General features: G+C 40.1%; 1 protein-coding gene across 7 annotated transcripts in view; it reads right to left on the bottom strand.

Moving 5' to 3' along the window:
* Positions 1–25,036, bottom strand: part of LOC112139758 (neurexin-2) — a 165,670-nt gene extending 140,634 nt beyond the window's left edge. For 5 of the 7 annotated variants that reach the window (XM_024262605.2, XM_024262630.2, XM_024262616.2 and 2 more), the window contains exon 1: positions 24,512–25,036. The gene's annotated coding sequence lies outside the window, so the exon portion shown is untranslated. Of the gene's footprint in view, positions 1–23,186; positions 23,611–24,273 lie in introns of those variants that run through there. The other 2 variants (XM_024262609.2, XM_024262606.2) reach the window with 2 other exon arrangements.
* Between the last annotated feature and the right edge of the window lie 6 nt (positions 25,037–25,042).

Genomic DNA, 25,042 nt, shown 5'->3' with positions numbered 1-25,042 from the left:
TCATAGATGGCGTGATTTAGACAGATCTGAACATCGGTGTTTTCGCATATTGAGCAGATAATCTTCGATCTTGTTTGCAAATATGTGGACATTCAGTTATGCTGACAAATACCACCAATGTCATGAATATTAATGAATTTTATATAAGCTGATGGAGGTTGTGGACAAAAAAATAATGATAATACGAGCATGAACGCTGTCGACAGAAATTAAAGTTATAAATAGGATTTCCATGCAAATGTAAGATAGTGAAAGACAGGAGGGTGTGGGGTGAAGCTGTCACTCAGCCACTGATATTGCCTGGGGAGCTACAGCAAAGTTACAAGGACAGTACCCGCCCTCCACCCTGCAGCACCCAGGATGAAGCCACAGAAGGTTGCTCAGCTGTGCGGGGTCGATCTAACAAGCTGCTGCCTCAGTCTGGCCCAGCTGAAGCCTTTTCCTTTGTTTACTAGATGCCTATAAAAGCAGCCTCAGTGAGCTGCTGCTGCCTCACTTGGAATAGATGCCCCTGTCTCTGACTCTGCCAGGCGTGCCCTCGGTCCACCACCAACCTTCAATATGACGTCCAAACTAAGAGTCTGTCAATATTTCAGCTTTGTGTCATGATAAGACAAAACCTTCTACCTTAAACAGAACTGATATTTCTGAAAGTGAATGCCTATAAAATTCGAAACAATTAAAATTTAAAATTTCAGAGGATGACTCTGAGACTACAACCTACATGAACAAAGCTTGAATCTACAGAACAGAGATTTAGAGAACCGGTTTGCATCACTAGCCTCAGAAGATACTGGTCTCAAGTTTCAAGGCGTAACATTTCATAGTGGATCAATGGTTTTATTGATTTCCTTAAATAGCCTAAAAACTGCTGTGTTGTGGCTGATTTTAAAGCCCTCGACATCCACTGCTGAGTCTGCAAATTATTTTGTTGAGCTTTTCGGTGGATTATCCTCACTGACTGCATGTATAGATGGTTTTTAGACCAATGGATTGTCATTCACCAATGGATAGTCTTACATTAATAGACGGTCTTACACCAGTGGGTGGTCATACATTAATGGACAGTCATACAGCAATGGATAGTTAAACACCAACAGGTGGTCATATATCAATAAACCAATTGACAGTCATTCACCAATGGACGGTCAAACACTAACAGACATTAATGCATCAATGGACAAATTGACAGTCATACACCACTTGACGGTCATACATCTAAGGACCAATTGACGGTGATACATCAATGGACGGTCATACATTAATATACAGGGATACATCAATGGACTACTTTACGGTCATTCACAAATGGACAGTCAAACACCAACACAGGGTCATTCAGCAATGGACCAATAGACGGTCATACACTACTAGACAACCATACACTAATAGACGCTCATATATCAATAGATGGTCTAACACCAATAGATGGTCATACACCAATGGATGGTCATACACCAATGGATGGTCATACACCAATGGACGGTCATACACCAATGGACGGTCATACACCAATGGATGGTCATACACCAATGGACGGTCATACACCAATGGATGGTCATACACCAATTGACGGTCATACACCAACAGATGGTCATACACCAAAAGATGGTCTCTCACCAATAGACGGTCATACAGCTGAACAAGCCCACAATTACCGTTCGGACACAATATTTGATAGTCACCATATTCTCTTTAGATGGCAATTTAGTTTGTCAAACACAAAACTGCAACTTTCTGTGATATATATTAAACAATTTGAAGGACATTTGGACACAAAATGTACAGTAAATTTATTTTTGTTGAACAAATAATTTTGAAAAAATGTTAAATACAGTCAAATATATTTTATCAATGATTTTAAAAAGGTAAAACTCTTTTTCCTGTGACCCTAAAAGAGATTAAGCGGGTTCTGATACTGCATTTATACATATAAAACTCCTGTTTTATATGGAATTGTTACACCAAATCTGAAATATTTCAAGCTGTTAGTTCTTGCATTTTAATGACCAGCTAATTACTTCCAAGCATCTGCAAAGGTTTCCTTTAAATGGTCTCTCAGTTTGAGTCAGTAGGATAAAGGGGATGGCTGTTGACTTGACAGATTTCCAGAATTCAATTCAATTTTTACATATTTAGTCCAATAGCACATACAAGTGTGTCATAGGGATAGCCAATAGCTAGAAGATGGTCATCCACACCACTCACAAGCAGGGCAAATTGCAAGACATGATAAAGAAGCTGGTTGTTAAAAGCAGGCCGTATCAAATAAAATAACAGAAAAGTGGGTGGAAGGGAAAAGAGTTGGTACACCAGCAACAAGTCTTAAAAAGACCGTCAAGGGAAGTTGCCACAGTCCATGAAGATTTGTAGTTATGTGCTGGTGTTGGTCCGACATGTTTTCTGAAATCTTTCGGGAAATTCTTGAGCACTTCGTGCTGCCCTCTGCTGACAAGTTTTATGTAGATGCTCATTTTATTCTTCAGCAGGACTCTGTACCTGCACACACTTGCTTAAAGTGCCAAACGCTGGTTCAATGAGCATGGTGTTACTATGCTTGATTGGCCAGCAACCTCACCATGAACCCAACAGAAAATCTATGGGCTGTTGTCAAGAGGAAGATGAGAGACACTAATAATACAGATGACCTGAAGGCTGCTATTGAAGTAACCTGGGCTTTCATGACACCTATGCACGGCCACAGGGGGAATGTCTTCATGCCACACTGCATTCACGTGGGTTCTACAGAAGGAGACCTGGACATGTACCGCTTGGAAATGTAAATATTTTTAAGAAATATGACATTTTGGCTGAAAACATCCTTTATTGATTAGTCTGATTTGACATTTTATTTAAGGAGACATTGTGTTTTAGGTTTTTAGTATCTATAAGAAAGATTTCTTAAAAATACTTAAAGTTTTTAATGAAGCAAAGTGTAATGATTCTATATAATATGGAAGTTTATTTTTTTTAATTGACTAACCAAATGGCTAAACATTTTCAAAACTTTTTCATTTTTATTTTTCATGTACCTTTCTGTATTGGGATTTTGTACCCCCTTAAAATTTGAATGTTTGTTAAAATATTTCAAATAACAACTCAAGTACAGTATACCTGACTGCACAAGCTTAAAAAAAATATAAGGATATTGCAGATTTCCATGTTTTTCATGCAAATGTGTTAATACCTCTGTGTTAGACCTAAATTTAGGAGCTTGAAGTTCACAGTTGGAGTTTTTTTTTTCTTCAAAAGGTAAGTTAGGAGTAATTTGTGATATTTGTAGTCAGGCCAGATTGTTTGGTAAAGCATGCCAAGCAGCAAATAGACAGAATTGTTTGTTTCTTTATCTGCTTTAATCCACAAAGTAGGGGTTCCTCGGAAAAGTCATTCAGGAACAATCCAAGATATATCCAGGTATTTTGAGGATCAGTGGTCTACAGCTACAAGTATCAAAATAAAAGCATGATTTGCTTAAAAATGAGGAGATTAAGTGCAATTTTATGAAAATTGCATGTTTACGATAACATTTCTTATATTGACCGACAAATCTGAATCAAACGTCATTTAGAATTCTTATTAACTTTTACCTTCATTATAAGCCATCTCAATTATTTTCCCTTGATGGCGTTCTTTGTTTTTCGCCAGACTTATCCTGAGATACTTATTTAGGATGACACATTTCTTTTTTTACTTCCAAAAAATTAGCATAAAAATGCACGGCATGATGGTCAGATTGCCCCCTAACACAGTCACGAGCAGTTCTCCACGAGACACTGAGGCGCTGCTGCCTGTTTGCCACCTTTTGTCACTGAGCCTCTGTGGTATGCTGCAATTTACCGAGCCAACATGCACTTTTACTCATGAAATCAAGCATGCTCACTCGCTTCACCCTGTAATTACTGATTTTGTTGCATCACCTATTCACACGGAAATGCGTTTCTCTCAGCGCCTTCCTGTCCAATCCACAATTTCTCACATTGCATGAGAGCACTCCAACTTCAAACACTGCTCATCTTCCTTCAGCTTTACGAATCTTACCTTTTTTTTCCGCTTGCTTTTCAGTATCTTTTGGAGTCACCTTTATTTGAGTAACCCAATCTTTCCTGACAGGCCGGCACTCTCCTACAGAGGATTATGCCGCCGCAAACTTTAATTACCAATAGCGGAATTACATCTTTCTGTCCTTTAAGAGGTTCTAGTGTCATGTCTAACATGAAAAAGAACTGACTATTACCTATCACTCAGCTTCTAAACCTGCTTACTCCTGTTCAGGGTCACAGATACTGCAGGGCGAAGGCGGGGCTTGGACATGTCGCAAGTCCATCACAGGGCCACTCAACACAGTCACATCCATTGACCGCATAAGAGAACTGGACTGTGAGGGTGACGTCACCCATAGAATAGGCCTTATTTCGTGCTACAATGAAATTAATTCAATTTTTTGTGATACAAACGCCACCATATTGGAGCCAGACAACATCAGTAATGCAGTGATTGATCCGAATTGGCCTTGTTTCTATGGTAACCCCTCTAGCTGCAGCCCTACCCCTTGATAGCTGGCTTGGGAGAATGTGTCAATACAACACATTGGCACTCCCAAGTCATAATTTATTGACGTTTGGTTAAGGACCCTTCCATGTCAATCTTTGACGTTTTGGGTGTCCCTACGTTGTCGTTTTTCCACATACTGGCTATTCCCATTAAATCACGGGTCCCCAACTTCCGAACTGGTCCTAACCTGGTACCCTAACCCTGACACGTCACCGGACCAGTATCGGTACCAGGCGTGGTACCAGATGCAGTGCTGGACGTGATTGTTTGGAACATGTTATGGTTTAGTGTTTTCTTTTAGTGGTTTTAGTGTGGTTGTTTTGTGCTTATGTTTTCCTGTCTGTTTTTGTGCTTCTGCAGGATGGCATAGGGCAGGAGGCATGGCCTCTTCTACCTGGTGGCCTTGCAAACTTGTATCCCATCTTAATTGCTGAACCTCCAAAAGCCGCTCCCTGGCTCCTCCAACCTGCCAGGTTATTTCCCTTCAGTCCCTTCCTGGTTCCAGTAAAGCTTTCATCGGCCTAGCCCCCTGCATCCACTGCCAGTCTGCTTCCTTTTGTTATTTTTTGTCGTTGTGAGGCAAATAAACCGTCACTAACTATCCATCTCATCTGACTCTGCTCTGGGAACTGTTTATTGACCCTGACAGAACCAGTACCGGGTTAAGGTTAGTGTAAGTGGGTTAGGGTGTCGCTACTGGACGCATCCCAAGGATCGGTGCGCATCCGGTACCACATCTGGTACTGCATCCTGAGGGTTGCGGACCCCTAATTTTACGAACAGCCAGCGCGTCAAAAAAAGACGAGTTGGTGATACCCAAAAACGTCAAAAACTGACGTGGAGCGGTCCTTAACCAAACGTCAATATGTGACGACATAAGGATGAGAATGTGATGGTTAATCAAATGTTTTAGAGTGAGACCACTTACTTTTATTTATAAAAACAGCGAAGACATTTTAAAAACAGAGCCAGAATGGTTATTCTGACAAACAGAATGACTGAGTTATAGCTGTTGATCTCTCAATAGAAGTCTAAGGGCTTTTGGTGCTTCCTATTCTCACACCATAGGGACAACTTAGCGTCACCAATCGACCTATGAAGCATGCTTCTGGACGGTGGGAGGACTCCAGAGCGCCCAGAGAAAATCCCCACACGAGGATACAAGGAGAAAGGACCCAGCTGGGATTTAAACCAGGATTCACTGTAAGGCAAGAGTGCAAACTTCTACACTGCCGTGCAGCCCACCACTACCAACAGTGAACACAAAATAGAAAATGTGAATCACCTTGGTGGGAGTTTAGCCTTTTCAGCAGCTCCATCTGCCTTAGCCAGAAGAGTGGGGAGTTTTCTCTCAAGCACATGACCTCATGAATGTATAGAAACTGTAATAATAGCTGGCTTATGTGTAGTGGATTATGCAGTGAATTTTCTAAAAGGAAAAGCAACAACTAAATAAACAATATATAAGAAACATAATCATTTCTTGGATGGAGTATTTTTCTGCTGGCAACAACTTCCTGCCTTCCCTGGTGCTCCATCTAAAATACTTACCTTTATTTTTTTATGGAGCTGAAATAAAACATGTCCGTTACAGCTGCATTAGAGGCACCGCTGTGCAAATTTTATTACCTCTGGATGGATGCAGGGAGCTGTGTCCCAGGTTTCCACTGTTTGTGGAAGATAAGTTAGCCGGCTGCTGGCGGTAGCTGCTGTCAACCATAAAGACGTAAGCGAGTTATCCCTCGTCTCATCAAACTATCAGCAACACGGAAAATAGGAAAATCGACTTCAGAGCACTCGGTTTCTGCTTAACACAGATAAATTGGCACCTTAATTCATGGTGTTAAATGGGAAGGTTTTTCAAAGAAAAAAATGTCGGGTGGTTAAAGCTGTTTATGACAAATTATATACAAGTTACTGATTATTGATATAGAATGGTCAACAAAGATCTGTTCTATTGGGAATTTATGAAGTGATCAAATGTTGTGAAGCTACTTGAAATGTTTATTCTTGCTTATCATCCATCCATCCATCCATCACCAATCCATCCATCCGTCACCAATCCATCCATCAATCCATCACCAATCCATCCATCCATCACCAATCCATCCATCCATCCATCCATCCATCCATCACCAATCATCAATCCATCCATCCATCTATTACCAATCCATCCATCCATCCATCTATTACCAATCCATCCATCCATCCATCTCCAATCCATCCATCCATCCATCTCCAATCCATCCATCCTATCCATCCATCCATCTATCCATCCATCTATCACCAATCCATCCATCCATTCATTTTATTTACTTAGTATATCCCTTTCAGGGTCACGGCGATGCTGGAGCCTATCCCAGACCAGGCTTCCTTGCTTTGAGGCACTGCCCCACCTGCAGCCCATCTTGTTTAACAGCAGAGAGATCAAATTTCCAACCAATCTCTAGTCTTATTGTAAAAAATAAACCTTTATAGGATCACATTTTACTTAAAAAAACACATTACTTCATGTTTTTTTAATAGAAATAATACCAAGACAAAAAATTGAGTAAATCTTTTTTCTTTTTTTTTTTTTTTTTGCAAGAGTATCATTTACATTAAATTTCCAAATAACCACATTCAAGTAAGTCTCCAACTCACTATTTACAACAAGCAACCTTTGTTTATGTCTAATATGAAAAATGTTAACCTGAGACGTCTCCGGTGACAGGTAAAAAAAATAAAAAGCTCTTGGAACTCCTGGAACAATTTCTGTAATTCCAATAAATTCTGGAGAGGAGAAAAGCTACTTTGCGTCGACATGCAACACTTAAAATCAGTTGGTTTATGTTGTTTGTGTAAGAACTAAGTAGCTAATAGCGTATAAACACTTGAAGAGTTACGGTAATTTAAAGAACATCAACACAAAAGCTAACTCCATTGTTAAGGGTTTAACTCAATTCCTTGGTTTTAAGTTGTTTTTTTTTACATGGCTAAGAAAAAGTAGCAATTGTAAAAATTCAAAAACAATCCAAAAAACAACTCACATTTTTAATAGGAACATTAAAGGGGGCATACCATGAAAAAAGAACTTTTTGAGCTTTTAAGTGCGTTATGCTATTCATTCCTGACCATAATGAACCCCAAAGCTATTTTGATTCGTTCACTCATTTCTGAGTGATCTTCTAAAAACCTGCACTCCCAACAGCAGCCCCTCCCATACCCACGAAAAGGAGCGGGTCTTCACGTGCTGATGTCACAAGGTGAGACAGCCTCTTTCAGGAAGAGTCTGCTCAAGGCTAACACTAACACTTTCTTTGCAAAGCTAGCAGCTCGAGCTAGCAGTGATCAACTAGAGGGAGCAGACTATTTAATGGTGGAAAAAGGTAATATATGATCATTTATATGGAAATAGCTTACTCAGAAAAACTGAAGAAAATCATGGTATGGCCCCTTTAACCATCCGATCCTGCTCTTTGTGTCACAGTTGTGTCAAATTTGTCACATTTCTACTGAATAACTTTGTTTAAACCCTTTTAGAATGAAACTTCAGAGATATTGAGTCAGTTATTGTAACCAGTGTGGTTTGTTAAAGGTCATGAAGTTCAGATTTGACCTGTAAAAACTTTGTTTCACCACTCCAAATTTAACTTTTTACATTTTGATCCACATCCTCTTTTAAAACTCTTGCTTGACTCCAAGGAGAATTAAGCATTTTAGAAGCTGACCAGAAGCTCCAAAGCATTACCAGATCTTTATTGTACCACCACCATGTCAGACTGTTGGTCTATCATGTTTCTAAAATTTGATGTTCCATTTCCCCCTAAAGGGATACACAAGTCCACGAAATGCTTATAACAAATCAGTCGTAGGTAAGAAGTAGCTTCATCCATGAGCGCCATTTTTGTCCAGTTTGTGCAACAAATATGAAACAACAAAACAACAGAAAGGGTTGGAAAAAGACTTGCTTCTAATCATATTTGCCTAAATAAAGCTGTTCAGGTCACTAAAATCAAACTTTTGCTTCAGAACTTGAGATCCAACTCTTTTTTTCTGTGATCTACTTATCATTTTCACCAGAAACATTTTTTTTCACGACTGACTAATTAGGATTTAGACATTGACATATGACATTGACTGACTTTAAGTGTCTGCTGATTGACACTGTAGAGGGTCTATGAAATGTACCCCTGTTCCAAGGAAAAAAAAACATCCATGTCACATCAACACAGATGGTGAGGCAGCATTTCAAGCCTCTAAGATGAACCATCGCTTAATCAATCACAAGACCAGACCGCAAATTCTAGACTATTGACTGTGGAACAGAAGAAACTCCCGAGCATCAAATCAGTTGCATTTCATGCACCTGATGCAGCTGTTTGTACCAACAAACAAGAAAAAAATAAAAAAGTCGGCTGATCAGGGCAACATGCGGCACGCATAAATGAAACAGACACAAGCTGCGGCTACGAGAGAGGATGATGACATTTTTTTTTAGAGGAAACACATTTTTAGATGTTCGTTCTGATTCCGCACTCGTGTCTTGATGCTGGCATCTCTAATAAAATCTGCCAAATCAAATCCTGCTTTAAAACATCTTGTTCCTACAATTGGTCCTGAGTTCCTCGGCGAGACTCAAGCTGCTTGGAATTTGTTGAAAGCATTTTGTGTCAGCTCCGAAATGAAGAAATGTAATCACCTCCCTCATCAAGATTTACATCGGTGCCTCCAGCAGCCTCACTTTAAGGCATATAGACTTGATCTAAGTAGTCATAATTATCCTCATTTTCATTACCCACTTGATCCTGTCCTCTTGAGTGTTAGCTTGTGTCTACATCAGCTGCTATCATAATGATTTATGCTGAATTATTTAAAAATGCCCTTCTGTACCCCGTATCTAAAGAGAAGATATCTGTCGCTCTATTTAAGAAAAGAAATGTCAGAATATATACTTTTGTAAGCCATCATGCAAATTGGTTTTATGCATTACTTTCTTAATAGGCTTCCAATTTCTCATTCACAAACGCACCATTTCCCTTTTCTGCAAATCGTTTTGGCCCTTATTAAAACAGACGTGATTTTTGGCAGGCAGAACGAGCGGTTGAGAAGTATTCAACCTCTTGGTGGAACCCTGTGAGCGTGCTCTCAGATCGATACAGCAGAAGTTTCCTCTGCAGCAAAATTCATTACAACAGCCGACATTTTCACAAACCAGCAAGCCAGGTAATTAGGTAACTAGCTACGTAACACTTGCTACAAGCGTAAACACAGTGCTGCACACAGTGCCCTCATTAAGTGCATGTAAATGCACTGTCGTAATGAAAGAGTGAATGCACATCTGCTGCATGGCTGAAAACTGTGTCAGCTGGAGTGCTCGGCGCGTGTGATTCGCGGTTGGGTTTAGCTCTCTCGGCAACAATGCTTGTGAGAGGCGAGACGCCAGTCGTGGCTCTGCTCGTTGGCTGGCATGCTGCAGCTGACGCTGCCTCTCCGCCTGTGTCGGACGCAGCAGGCTTGGAGGCATCGCCCCGCGTCGCATGCCGAGCGGCGGGTTGAGCTAACGGGGGCTCCGCTCGGGCTCAAAGACCACCCATCACCCGACAGACGATCGTCCTGGCACGCTGTCAACATCAAGTCCTTTCATTCACATTGAAATGCTTGCAGAAGCTGACAGAACTTCACTGAGTCTGGAAAGGAACATTTGTCTTAAAAAGGGCATGCTGGAGGAAACGGGATGAAGTGAACCGACTGACAGTCACTGTCAGTTTCAAACAGGTAAACCAAAGACGGAATGACAGGAAACATTTTTCCTTTACTATAATAAATAATAACAGATGATAGAAGGTAATCTGGACAGTTTGTGACCATTCATGAAAATAGAACGCATGATTGTCATGTGTGTAGTAAGTAGGGGTGTGTATTGGCAAGAATCTGGCAATACAATACTTATTGTGATACATGTGTAATGATACATTATGTATCTCAATATATTTCAATACAGAACTTGGCAATTTTTCACACATTTTTAAATTAAGACTTAAGAATTATCTGAATATTAATACATTTTTCACAAAAGTGAAATTGTAAAATACATGTTTATTGATCAGAACATTAACACTATAACTGTATCTCACAAGTTACTTTTACCCAAGCAAATTCCTGGTGCTTTCCTTTTTTTAATTTAGGAAATTTTTACATGGAAAACAAAAGTAAGACTGAACTACATGTTTGCTTTTAAACAATTAATTAAATATCACCTTAATAGTATTTTGAATTAATAAAAGTATCGCCAAATAGAGTATCGCGATATTTCACTGTATCGATATTTTCTTTCTCCCCCACTGGTAGGTGTGTCAAGTGAAGTAAGGACAATTTTTTTCGGTTTTAAGTACTCATCGTATGACACATGAATGAGGCTGACACACCAATACATATTGGCGTTTGTCTAAGACCCTTTCAGTGTCACTTTTTCACCTTTTTGGGTGCATGCGTCATTTATTGATGTGCTGGCTGCACAAAAAATCAAGGGTCCAAAGCCGACGGCAAGTGGTACCAGATTTAGTACCAAATGTAGTACTGGATACGCACTGGTCCTCGGGACGCATCCAGTACAGGTAGCCTAACCTTAAGCTGGTACTGGATCGTGTCCGGTACCGCGTCCTGTTCGCGCCCTGTACTACGTCCGGTCCTATGTCGGGTTATGGTACTGGTACCGGGTTTGGGTACCGGTGGGCTACGCGTTGCGGTACTGGACCGATTCTGGTTTGTAGCCCAGAGGTTGGGGACCCCTGATTTAATGGGAATAGCCAGTAAGTCAAAAAATGACAAGTTGGGGACACCCTAAATGTCAAAAAGTGACGCGGAGGAGTACTTAACAAAACGTCAATATGTGACGACTTGGGGATGAGATTGTGTTGGACATACGGTGACCTTACAGTGAACTCTAGTTGTTAATCCTAAATGCTATAGTATGTGCAGGTGGTAGGTACCCATAGGATGGCCACAAAAAATACTTCACCCCAAATTATGGTTGGTCCACGGGCTCAATGAATGGTCTATGACCTTGATACTTTATGCCAGCCACCTTTATACAAGCATGTTCATTTTCTTTTTTTTTTGCCTACAATCCGCCCATATCCACCCATAAGGGTAGTTATGACAAAGACTCAAAAACTCATTTCTTGACATTTACTTTATCTACTTTATCTGTTTCAGTTAGAAATAATTTGACATTTAAACAACTTTTTTTCATTTTCCTTAATTGTGACAGTGTGCCCTGAACTACTTAGGTGTTTGTGAAAAAGTTAGTTTCTCAATAATTGCTTTAATTATTATATAATTATTGTCAAAGACACAAAATGTTCAGCCGTGCAAAAGCAGCGGTACCCATGCCGTGTTTGGCTTTTTGAATAATAATGCACCCGTTTTGCATTAAACAAAACCAAACAGTAACAGTGGTGGCAAATATCCCATAAAATTAGCTAATTTATTTTTTCATGAATCAACTAACAAAAAGCAGAATAAAAGCTTTTTCTTTGCCTATTTAACTCAATTGTTGCAACATTTCTGATACTATGTGAAGTAGTTCTGCGAAAGCTACAATATTTATTAGTAGTAAAAGCACTTATTGGCACAAATGTGGATTTGCTTTCGGAAAGTCCTTGAAATGTTTCTGTACAAACCTGATACCTTTAAAATATAGCGATTTTACAATAAGCATTTGTGCAAAAAGCAGTTAAGCTGAATATCAGTTCTCTTTGGTTACCTCAATGTTTTGGACTGCAGATCAACCCTTCAGCTAAAAATGCAAGAACAAGGACGGCACTCCAGAGTTACTTTAACTCTACAAAACTGCCCTTCATCGTTTTCCCTGAGAGGACTCAGCCTCCAGCATCTTGGAAACAGAAACTCTGAGATGAGAAATACCCGCAAAAATGGGATAGCTCAGTTTCCTTCTTATATACATGCAGACCTTAAAATGCATTTTAAATAAATAAGGTGTGGAAACATGCCTGCAAATCTTGCCCTGACAATATACAGTAGCTATATGGAACAGATGGTCATGCCAGACTATATCCTGCCCCCCAAAATCACAATGAACTCAGATTAGCTTGATTTAGAACATCCAAAACGAAATGCAAAGTAGAACCTGTTTCCAAGCCCGTTCATTTGCTTAAAAGCAGTCTTAAAAACATTGTTAAGGTCACATTAAACAAAAGGATGATCTCTTCGTGACATTATCCAATTGACATTTCTGCTTGTAGCTTAAGTAGCTGTTCTGCTCCCAAAAACCAACGATAAAAAAAGGACAACATTCATCAAAAGAGTCACGGGTTACATCAAATATCAGGGAATTACCCAACAAATGAATTCTAAAAAAAAAAAGTGTAATGCTGGCTTTGCTGCTTTACTGGTGTCCTCCCCTTGTGCGTTTTGTTCTCTTTTGTAAAGCGTCATTGGCTCCTGGCGTCAAAGTCATGGCAGCAGTTGTAGAGGATTAGTGTGCGTACACCATAGATCAGAAGGATAAACTCAGAGGTTTAAAAGAACAAATTAGCAGCAAGTGCAACTATATTTAGGCATACCTCTCTGCATCAAGACTGACTGTGAGCTGCCGGATTGTCTAGGTAGAGAACCGTCAGCCTTTTTTTTTCAAATAATCTGTAGAAGACTATCTAAGATACTGAAATATTGACAGGACCTGCACCTACTCCTTGACCTGCCTCTGACATCCCAGATTTTTTTTTGAACTTGCCTTCCAGCTTGGGGTTTGGAGATGCCACTATTGCTCGAGTCTTATTCCTAACGCTACGTTCATATCAGACATGTGACACACTAAACGCACATTCTTGAATGCGTGTTTAGCCCATGGTGTTCACACTGGAAAAGCAAGGAGTTACTAGCATATGTCCACCTAGAGTTGAAAGAGGCTTGGTGAGAAATGTTAAAGCAATACAAATCTTGCTCTCTTCTCCAAGCTTTTTCCTTCACAGCTCTATTCCAATATTTGAGAGACTTGGTGTCAAATATTCCAAGAGAATCTGGCCACAGAGAAAAAAAAAAAGTATCGCACTTGAAAATTATTAGCCAGAAGTCCCTCCCCCTGACTCAGCCAGACGCAGAAAAAACATAATTTGTGCCCGAAATCATCAGCTGGAAATCCTCGCCTGGAAACCCCCAATTTAAGCTTTTGACCTTTTTTTTTACTGTTTCGTCTCTCGTTTTTAGACCTTTTTTTTCTTTTGCTGCTCTGATCAGTGATCAGCTGATTCACAGTGAAAAAGCAGCATTTCGCTGGCTTTTTCTCCGAAGTTAATCGGCTGTACATATACAAATTTGAACACTTAATATTGAGTTGACAGAATAAAACGATTAACCTTCTCTGTCCCATTTGAAGCTCGTCTTACACACTAAACTGTTAGACGGTCACAGTTAATTCACATTTAAAAGCTGATATAGTTCTGAAAAGTTTTAAAAATATATTTTTTGAAAGGGTTTCCTAAAGTCTAGGAAATTTCCACTTGCAGATAGAGATCGTTTATGGCGCCATCTTGCGTGTGACCAGAGGTCCCTCAGTAATTCGGGCCAGACACAAACCACAATTAATAAATTCTCTTCCATGACCAATTTTCATGGCACTTATACGAATTAAAGGGGACATCATTCATACGTCACTACCAAATGCGGGCCCCTGATGGGTCAAAGTTCCCCCTTGTTAACTTTTAATGCGTGTTCAATAGAGCCTGAAAATGGTTGTAGAACCTTGCATAGCAACGCATGAAGGCAAGAGTTTTGAACACTGAAGCCCGAGACACAAATGTACGCCTTTACATAGACTTTTCATTGAACACACATTGCTGAGGGCAGTTTGAAAGTAGCTTGATGCAAAACCCTGCTAGCCTCTATGCTCACCAGGAGGTCAAAACAAGGGTCAATACATGAGATTTTTTTGTGAAGTTTTCGTGTACAACCCATATTAGTTCTGATATCTTACCCCTAGATACAAAAAGTAAACAGTCTTTTTAATGGTACAAGATTACCACACACGTCTTTAGCATTGTGCTAACGTATAGCCATATATGATGACCTCCTGTACTTGCTCTGGCTTTTTCCAGTGATGTTCCACTTATTAAAAACTGTTTTCAGCAGCTGGCGATCAAAGCCTTGACCTCAAACAGCTGGTCGGTCCAGAATGCACAGATGATTCTTACATCGTCCTTACAATCAGTCTGAGTATTAGCAAAGGTTAACCACCAGGCACACCCTTAAAAGCCCACGTTCCGGGCGAAGACTCCGGCGTCCATAATCCCTAATCAAGAAGTCCTGACACCTTGTTTGATTCCTGAGAGGGCTTTAATTGCAATGTGCTTTGTTTGACTACTCACCATAGAGCAGTTAAATGTTCTGAACAGGCCACACAAGAACTACCCTTCATGATAAAGCTGCCACATTCACCAGGTGCACTATACGCTCATGAGGGGTATTTTATTTTGGAACATTTCAAAGCTTTTATCACCAAAAAGCTGAGATAACAGAAGAGCATCAAACTTCGGAACAACAACAAAAAAACCCCAGAAAGATCAGACGAACACACACAAAGAATATGGTTGAGGTTTTAGTTCTCAACTTCAGTCTGTCAAAACAAAGGCCTATCCAAAAAGGATTAAGGAAAATAAAATACCATCAGAGCGTTCCCTCATCCTAGAGATTCGAAAAGATCAATAAAGTATATTTTGTTCATTAAAAAAAGTTATTTTTTAACTTTAAAATACGGAATATGAATATACCGAAAAGCTATATTAAAAGAAACTTCACTCCCAACTCTCAAGGAACCCTGAAATGTTGAATTTTTCTCTCCTCGTGAAGACATTTCACGAGGAATATTAATGGCACCACTGTTCTCTGCTTTACTTTGGTGACTTTACCAGGAGCCATTCTTCAACACTTCCATTGCTTGTGGAGTTCACTCACTCGTACTGTACGACTAATGATGGATATGTTTGCCCTTGAAATATCTGTTAATAAGCAGCTATGGTGTGTCATCCATGGACCATTCCAGTGCTGTCAGATTGTATCCTCAGGACGATGCTTTAAAAGCAACATTGGGAAAACTAGGATCTCGTTCACTAAATGCTTTTTTTTTTTTTTTTTTGTACAGACAAACACTGGCTCCTCTGTGTTTCAGCAGTTTTCGCAGTAAAGCAACCCGGCTTAATCACGGGCAACAGCTGCTTTGGGATAAGAGAGCTTCTCTGAAATCCAGAGGATCCTGACATTGATTCGACAAAGAGCCCCTCTCGTACAGGTAAAAATACACGAGACAAATGCCTTTATGTACAAAGCAGCCGCGGGCGAGGTTAAGATTGCATTGGCAATACAGCATCAAATAAGATTCCTCATGCATACTGTAGCACATTAGCATGAAGGTGCTCCCCAAGAGAGCGTCTTAAAAGCACAGTTTGAATTGAAATAAACGACCGTGCCGGTGCTTATCAGACCATCCTCAATCCTGTGCTCCATTGGTCACCTATCAGCGACTGGTGCTCCAGAGATTACCGCAATTTATGGACAGTCAGAGATATATGACTTACTGAACGTCGGCGTGCACGTGAATCTGCCAGCTGTGCCAACGTGACACAGTACAAAAGGGAAAACAAAACACTAGCAGGACCCAAGTCTAACAGTGCCGTTTTTAGCAGCTGGAATCCTTCATTACCAACTCTTACACCCGTCTTGTAAGCGAGCTGAACGACTATTAGCCTGAAAAGATTAATGCCCCTTGAGGTGAGAGTAATGGTGGTATGAAAGAGAAAAATTCATTGAGTGATCTGCAGCTAGGATGGCGTGCGATCTCAGCCGTACCGTCGGAGTCGATGACAACAGATCTGATGCAAGTTCAATAAAAACATTTCATCCTCGAAGCATGTCAAATCTTTTCTTTTTTTTTTTTTTATTCAAAGCTGCTAGCTGCAAGGTGATGTAGATGATGCATATTATCAGGCCGACAAGACAGTCAAGGTAAATCTTTAACCTTCCTTGTCTCCTCGCAGTTTTAGTAGGCACGCACGGGTTCATGCACACATATCTTTAAAGGTAGCACTGTCTATTCTCCCGATGCATTTATCTCTTCCCTGCATTTGTTACAAAAGCATTTAATCCCAACAGCCATGCAGAAGAAATGCACCGAAATGTAATAATTTATAGTGAAAATGTTTTAGCCTTTACAGGCAGTTAGGCTTCCTAATTCGGTAACTGTACCGTCATTAAGCTTTCATGATCAGAAAAGTACAGTCTTCATCATGACATAACTGTACGGCTATTTAAGTGCTAGATGATTTCTGCAGACGTTCAAATACTAATTTAAAATTTAACTAACTACAGCTGAGACTCATTTTCCTTCGAGTACATGCTCCCAATCAGAGCTGTGAGTTTGAGCCTTGTTGCATTGCTGTGCTTCAAGCACCCTTAACTGCATAATGGAGACCCAGACAGGCTCATATTGTGTGTTATATATCTGGTGGGCACTGATTATGCTGGCTTGGCAAATTTTGGTTAACGCTGCAACTTCAGCCTCCTTTTGTCGTACCGCTGCAAAGATGGATGGGCTCAAATACTTACAGCTGCAATGTAATGCTACACTTTGTCCACGAACACCCCGAGTGGGAGAGAAAAAAAAGGCAGCAGTGCTTTATTTATAGGTCAGCTTATATGTCTTCAGTTGAACTTGTCACTTTCAGAGATCAAAATGCTTAATATTCTTCAGTGGCATGTTGTTTGATTGCAGGACAATTCAAAAATAAAATGATGCTCTTAGCAATTCTGATAAAAAAACGGAAGTTACAACCATAAGAGATGGTCAACTGTAACACAAGGTAGACATAAATAAGCCCTAAAATAAAGGGCAATTTCACACTGCGCTGTTTGGTCTGCACCAGATATCAAATAGGAAGGTATGTCTGGAAAGGGGACACAAGTGGCGCACATTTCAAGATCGTAGACAACCAGATGAGTCGATAAGGCTAAAATGTTCATGCGTATCTTTCTACGGGTATGTAGCAGGCATTAGCTTTTAGCAAACACGTAAAGTTAAGTAAGTAAAAACAACTAAGGGCTGAAATAGGTGAGACGCAGGCACCTCATACAGGTTTTTCTTTTTTTTTTAACTCCCCAAAACCGCTCAAAGGAGTGGATAGTGCTGTTCATGTGATAAGTTAGCGTTCTGTTCTTGCACACCGACCATTAGAAACAAGGAAATTAGACAGTCAGAGCATAGTTTGCAGGGACATCCAACAAGCTTTTATGTATCACCTGTGCATAGCATTTGGGAGTGGTCAGTAAGGGTACAATACACACACCTTACTAATGACTTGTGTGGCGTAAGGCAGCATTACAGCATAACCCGAATGTCACAAGTGTGTGCCACTTAGATTATCCTTAAAAATACTTTATGATACATTTATCACACACGACAATTGTACTTTCCATTTTTATGGTGTCACTTGAGGTGGCCATATGAGCTTCGAAAGAAATGCAAGACGCCCTTAAGAGGTGGCTGTTCCTGTCTACGACCCTGGACTGGCTGGAAAACCAAGAAACCTTGATAACTCGTGTGGGTCAACTTCTGTACTAGTGAGTCATCAAGTAGATGAGATCTGAACTGCCTAAAAAAACAAAAGAGAAGTAAATTCCAGCGAGGTTTGTCAAAAGTGTTACCTCCCAGGACGTTTTCTTCTTGTGCATGTGTTCCACCTGCTGGTGCTGAACTGTGATTGGTCGGTGGTACTCCAGCAGTGCTTGACTACGATGGGTGTGGTGTTCCAGCGCCAGGCATGGATTGGCTGCCAAAAGACACCACCTACTATAAAAAGCTCCAGGAAGAAGGTTCATTCTGCGTCTCCCATTTCTCCAAAAGCCAGTTACGAACGTTAGAGGTTTCTGCCATTTTCTTTGACCCATGTTTTCTCCTGGTTTTGTTATGTTTGGTTTATTTTGTTTTTGCAGGTAAGATTTGTTTTTTTGTTTTTTTAGATGGGTCTTATTTTGGTTATTCTCTGAAGCCAACACTATAGCTGTTATTGTTTTCCATCTAATAGATTAGTTGATCTGCCTCACGTGTTCTGGCTTTTGAGACTATAGGAGATGAACCTCATCACTTTTGTGTTGCATTCTTTTTGGACCCCAACACCAAGTAAATTGGGGGCGTAACAATAGAAATAATGGAGGTAAGCAAAAAAAAAAAAATGTAACTGAAGGAAGTTGTAGTGGTAGCATCTCAGATATCTTAAAATCATGAGAAGTTTGGAAAATGTTTGGTCAATTTACACGAAACTTAGCAAACAATTTTCATATTTTAAACAAAAAATGTGCAGAAATGGCTCCATATTTTTCTCAGACCATGCTGCCACAAACCGAGTCCCTGCTGTAGCCATTTCCAATGGCTTGTGAAAGCTAACCAAGCTAATAAAGGGTGTACATTTCTTCAGCATTCTCTGTCAGACAAAAGCTGAAAGTGAAACTTTTTCAATTTACATATCTCAACATGCATCCCTGATTCTTAGAATTTGATGCATAAAGATTACCATCTATACTACATTACTTTCAACTGGTGTTTTTACCATAAAATTTTATTTTTGTACCATTTCAACAATGAAAGAACAGAAAGCATGCTTGTCCAAAGCCTAAATTTGCTCTGTTTTCTTTTAACATATTCAATGAACTTGAGCAAAGATTTTCAAAGACACAGATTTCTCCCAGAGTCGCTGCAAGCATGGCAGACTCCAATGACAACCTTTGCTGAATCCCAACAAGCAGTCTGCTTACAGAAAATTACAGATCACCGTTCGTTCCTTTCCACCCACTTTACCACCTGCAGTTGAAAATAACAGGCAATTTCTCTGTCTATTATTTCACAGATACATAGACCAATCAAGCTTTTCAACTCTGTTGACAGCTGCCACTGTATATGCAAATTACACATTTTCTTTTTACATATTTCAGTGTCTATATTTGCACCTTAATGGTATGGACAAAAGCTCTTCGACTTCGGTGCCTGTTGCAGTTGGACGTGGGCATAAAAAAGAAAAAGCAAACATTTTTTGTAAATTTGATACAAGTACATTAAAATTGGCTGTAACCCAACAGGAGCACTGGGTGGGTGATTTGTTTTGCATGTACAACCAGTATAAATATTAAACATGCTAATTAAGCTTTTTAAAACTGTGCAGTTATATTTACAGTTGAATGTTAAATTATAAAAAAAAGGAAAAATAATTCCAGCAGGGTTTTATATCCCTCCAGCTACCCTTCAAAGCAAGTGGCACAATGACCCAGATTGCGGTTTAACCAACAGCATGCTGCTGGTGTAACAACTCCCACTATGTGGCCCCTGGCTCTCTGACATATTGCGTGCTGGAGTTCAGTCACTTCTCAATTTTGTTTTGAGTCAAGTTCATTAGAAACAAAGCATAAATAATGAAATAACCCCATCCTCCCCAAAGGTCTAAAGAGACAAAGATCTCAACTGTGACCTTTTTTATTTTTTTTGTCTTCACGATCCAGAGACATAATCCCTATTTGGCTCTGCAGCTGGCATCCGACTGAGTCACGCGTCAACCATGATTAGAAGCAGCAGTGGTCCGCGGGCCCCGTTCCTCTGCCAGAGCCAGCAGTAGAAAAGGCCAGGGCCACCACTCTCAGTCTTTGGTTATGACCTTGATGGGGTATGATAGAGAGGAAGTGACACAATTCGCTATGCCACACAATATCTGTAGCCCTCCTCTGCCACTGCATGTACGCCCCAGCTATTGAGCTGAGACACAAACACAGAAATCCACACACAGGCACAGACACACACACGACGACAACTTTGCCCTCATGTTATTTCAAGCAGCCTCTCCAGTCATGTCACTCATCTCTCCTTGCATATCGGCTGGTGCTTTTTTGTCTCATCCGTACTGGTAGTAACAGACGCTTTGAAAGACAAAAGGCACAAATGAATTCAAACACTAAGCTGAATGTGAAGTAATGTGATGTGTCATGCAGCCAAATACTATTAAGAGCTATAAAATAATTTAGAGATTTATTTTGAAGATCAACTCATATATTAGGTATGTTGTTGTTGCAGAAGCAGTGACGACAGTCTTCCATTTTTAAAATGAAAAGTCTTCCAAAACCCTGAAATATCTGTGGAAGCACCAATGGAGGCGGATTTCTAATGGGTACAATCATAGCAACACAAATAATGATGAAGATGGTGCTAAAGGGATACAAATATAACCGCTGAATGCAGCAGAAACTCCTGGGAGCAAAGGATTAGGTCAAAAAAGACGTTCCATGTTTATTTACCACACTAAAAGCATAACTTAAAAGTCTTGTTTTTTTCAGGAAATGATAGTCCGTCTTAAAATAGATTAATTCTGGCTGTACGTACCGATTTTAAAGCGATTTTGAGAGCTACAAGGCCCTCTGTCAAAATATTTGGTTGGGTGTTATTGTGAATACGCAAATGCAGCTAACGTGTAGCAGCATCTGACTGTTTTTTTGTGTTTGTTTTTACGTGCTACTAGCAAGGTTGCGGGTTAGTGTAATCACAGCAACGTTTGTTTTAGCAGAATTAGTCTGTTTTAAATTTTGTCTATTGGTCGCATGCAAAGTTAGGAGTTACATCTGTTGTGAAAATGCTAACATGTTGTGAATATGCTAACATGTTGTAAATATGCTAACATGTGGCGTGAATATGCTAACATCTGTTGTAAATATGCTAACAACATTTGTTGTAAATATGCTAACATGTGGCATGAATATGCTACCAACATGTGTTGTTAATATACTAACATCTGTTGTAAATATGCTAACAACATGTGTTGTATATATGCTAACATGTGGCATGAACATGCTAACAACATGTGTTGTTAATATACTAACATCTGTTGTGAATATGCTAACAACATGTGTTGTAAATATGCTAACATGTGGTGTGAATATGCTAACAACATGTGTTGTTAATATACTAACATCTGTTGTGAATATGCTAACAACAAGTGTTGTAAATATGCTAACATGTGGCGTGAATATGCTAACAACATGTGTTGTAAATATGCTAACATGTGTTGTGAATATGCTAACAACATGTGTTGTAAATATGCTAACATGTGGCGTGAACATGCTAACAACATGTGTTGTTAATATACTAACATCTGTTGTAAATATGCTAACAACATGTGTTGTAAATATGCTAACATGTGGCGTGAATATGCTAACAACATGTGTTGTAAATATGCTAACATGTGTTGTGAATATGCTAACATGTTGTAAATATGGTAACATGTGTTGTATATATGCTAACATGTGTTGTGAATATGCTAACGACATGTGTTGTGAATATGCTAACGACATGTGTTGTGAATATGCTTACATGTTGTGAATATGGTAACATATGTTGTATATATGCTAACATGTGTTGTGAATATGGTAACATGTGTTGTATATATGCTAACATGTGTTGTAAATATGCTAACGACATGTGTTGTGAATATGCTAACGACATGTGTTGTGAATATGGTAATATGTGTTGTATATATGCTAACATGTGTTGTGAATATGCTAACATGTGTTGTGAATATGCTAACATGTTGTAAATATGCTAACATGTGTTGCAAATATGCTAACATGTGTTGTGAATATGCTAACATGTTGTAAATATGCTAACGTTTGATGTAAATGTGCTAACAACATGAGTTGTGAATATGCTAATAACATGTATTCTGAATATGCAAACATGTGGTAAATATGCTAACACCATGATTTGTGTAACCTGTTGCAAACAAGTCAACCTGTTGCAAACAAGTCCTCGAGTTACTGGGAATGCAGTTAATATGGTCTGACTGACTTATATCTATCCATTTTCTCACATAATGTGCTTTATAGTTTGGTACATATGACATACTTTCAAAAATGGATCTTTCATTGACAGTGTGCCTACAATCCAGATTGTCTTATTTATGGATTAATTCTGATGTACTGATGTCGAAGGGATTTTGAGACGTACACGGTACCCTGTCAAAATATTTGGTATGCTATTGTGTATACGCTAATGCAGCTAACATGTAGCGGTGTCAGACAGTGGCTATGACGTGGCTAACATGTAGCATGCTAGCAACAAATTCTAGAATTACAGTGAATGCAGTTAATAAAGTCTGACTGGCTTACAAACTTATCTCTACTTTTGAAAATATGCTATTGACAATGGGCTTTATAATCCAGTGTGCCCCATACTGCGGAAAATACAGCATATATAGGTGATGAGTAATAAAAAAATATAGAGAGAAGTCCATACAAAGAATGCTGGAGTGTAATGACAAGAACTCCCACTGCATGACAAAACCCCACACTCTCAGTGCTGCATGAAAGTCTAATCCTAACCGCGGCTCCGGCACAGAAAGTCATGATCCATCTTGCACACATCCATTGTTCGTCTTTGGCGGATTGAGAACCATGCAGTCAATGTGGCTCTCATTAGTTAAGCCAAGTGGCTTAGCAAAGAGTGAGACAGCGTTTCAAAGAGGCCCGCCTGCTCCAAATGTGCCACGTCTGTGCGCTGTCCAACACGCTTTTTCACGCGGCGGCCAAACCAGCCAGCGTCGCCTCTACCTCACCTGCGACGCACGACTCCATTCTTCCCGTCTCGAGGAGTGCAGGAACAAATTGGGTCTGGTTACAGCTGGGGAGGAATTTGCAAAGCAAATTGGTTTGCAGGAGGTGAAGGAGGGGCAGCAGCATTCCGGTGAGACAAGCAACAGCACAGTCGCTGGGCACCACCCCTCAATTTTGGGTAAATTAATCTAATTATAGGGGGAAACATCAAACTGTGACCTGGCTCACTACCTTTTTTAATTATATCCCCCATCCAAAAAAATAACAAAAAAATGCAATGATAAACATCACAGTAACAATTATGCATCTTAAATGAACAATAGATAAGATTAGAAACCATTATCTGCTAATAAACGCTGATGGGTTCCTCGAACGTGTGCTTTTTGAAAGATAATTTTCTGATTTATTGACACAAGGGCTGCATAATTCATTCTAATTGGGTTAATTTTTTTGGTCGAATTTACATTTGAGAATTCATTGTGATTGGTTGTGTTAGAAGAACAAATATAGAACTTTTATTAGTCGAATACATTTTTATGACATTGATTTTGGGGAAAAAATGACATTTCTTCATATTCTATGATCTGTTTGGGTCCATATTTCAACAATAATCAATTGCATTGATTCTATTATACTGACTTAAGTTTAATTCCTCCCTTTTTGAGGAGTTGGAATCAATCCACCTTGGTTCCAGATGATGTCTGACCACCTCCACCCACCCCCACCTTTAAACTGACCAGTCTTTTGGCACACAACACGAAATCCCTCTCAATAATACATGGGCTCCCTGGAGCATTTTTAGAGCAGAGAGGGCCTCCACTCCAACACCACCTCAACTTCACTTTTCCACACCGAGAAAAACCTCCACCTACGGCGGCCGAGACGCCATGTGGCACCTGGCGAAGCCGAACAATGCCTCGGTATCCGTCGTTTTCCCCGCTAAGGTGCAGCAGCATCCCCATTTTCACGATAGAGAGAGAGAGAAAAAGCCCGCACCGCTCGTGCTGCATGTCAGGGCATGTCTTCCGGCACCCCCCGTTCACACGAAGCGAGTCTTCTAAAAACCCACACCTGATGACCTCCACCCACCTCAAACGGCTGCTGAACAACGCCAGAAAAAAGCGTCCTCCAGTAGAAGAAGAAAACCACAAACACCACAACACAAGTCTCCGCAACTGGGGAGCCGCAACTGCAAAACAAACACTGTCTTTGAAGGAATGGAGAGAGAGAAGGGGGGCGCAGGGATAAATGAAAAAAAAAAGAAAAAACACCAATTCCCGCCGTCCAGAAGGTCGTTTCTGTGTGGGAGGTGTGCGGTGTCGTTTACCTGAGCAGCATCCAGCAATCCGACACATGGAGACGCGGACGGATGGGTTATTCCATGAGAACGAACAAAATGAAGACGCAGATCCCCCCCGACAGCAGGAGAGGAGAGGAGAGGAGCAGGCGAGCTCCGTCTTCAGGAGAGGGGGGAAAAAAGCTCCAGCTCCGTCTTCTTATCGTCAGATGTTGCTGTGTCGATGGAGGCAGGTAGGGGGGGAAGCCCAGAGCTGCTGTGAGCAGACAAAGATGCTTTCTCTCCTCCGCCACACTGAGGGCAGCAGCAGCATCAGCATCAGCATCAGCATCAGCATCAGCATCAGCATCAGCATCAGCAGCAGCAGCAGCAGCAGTCAGACTTCACTCCACAATCAGAGTTTTTAAAGGTTTTTGGGTTGAGGGTTCGGTCAGACTCATTTACCTTATATCAAGGTAAACAAGGACAAAACACAGTTCAACCCAATTTCTTCTTTTTTCATTCATTATTTATATTTTCATTTATTTTTTTCTTTTAGTGCTATTGTACATTTTTTAGTTA

This window comes from Oryzias melastigma, linkage group LG14 (genome assembly GCF_002922805.2).
Source record: "Oryzias melastigma strain HK-1 linkage group LG14, ASM292280v2, whole genome shotgun sequence".
In the NCBI taxonomy this organism is placed as follows: Eukaryota; Metazoa; Chordata; class Actinopteri; order Beloniformes; family Adrianichthyidae; genus Oryzias; species Oryzias melastigma.
The sequence above is the reverse complement of the archived record's forward strand: the minus strand, read 5'-3'. Positions and strand labels throughout refer to the sequence as shown.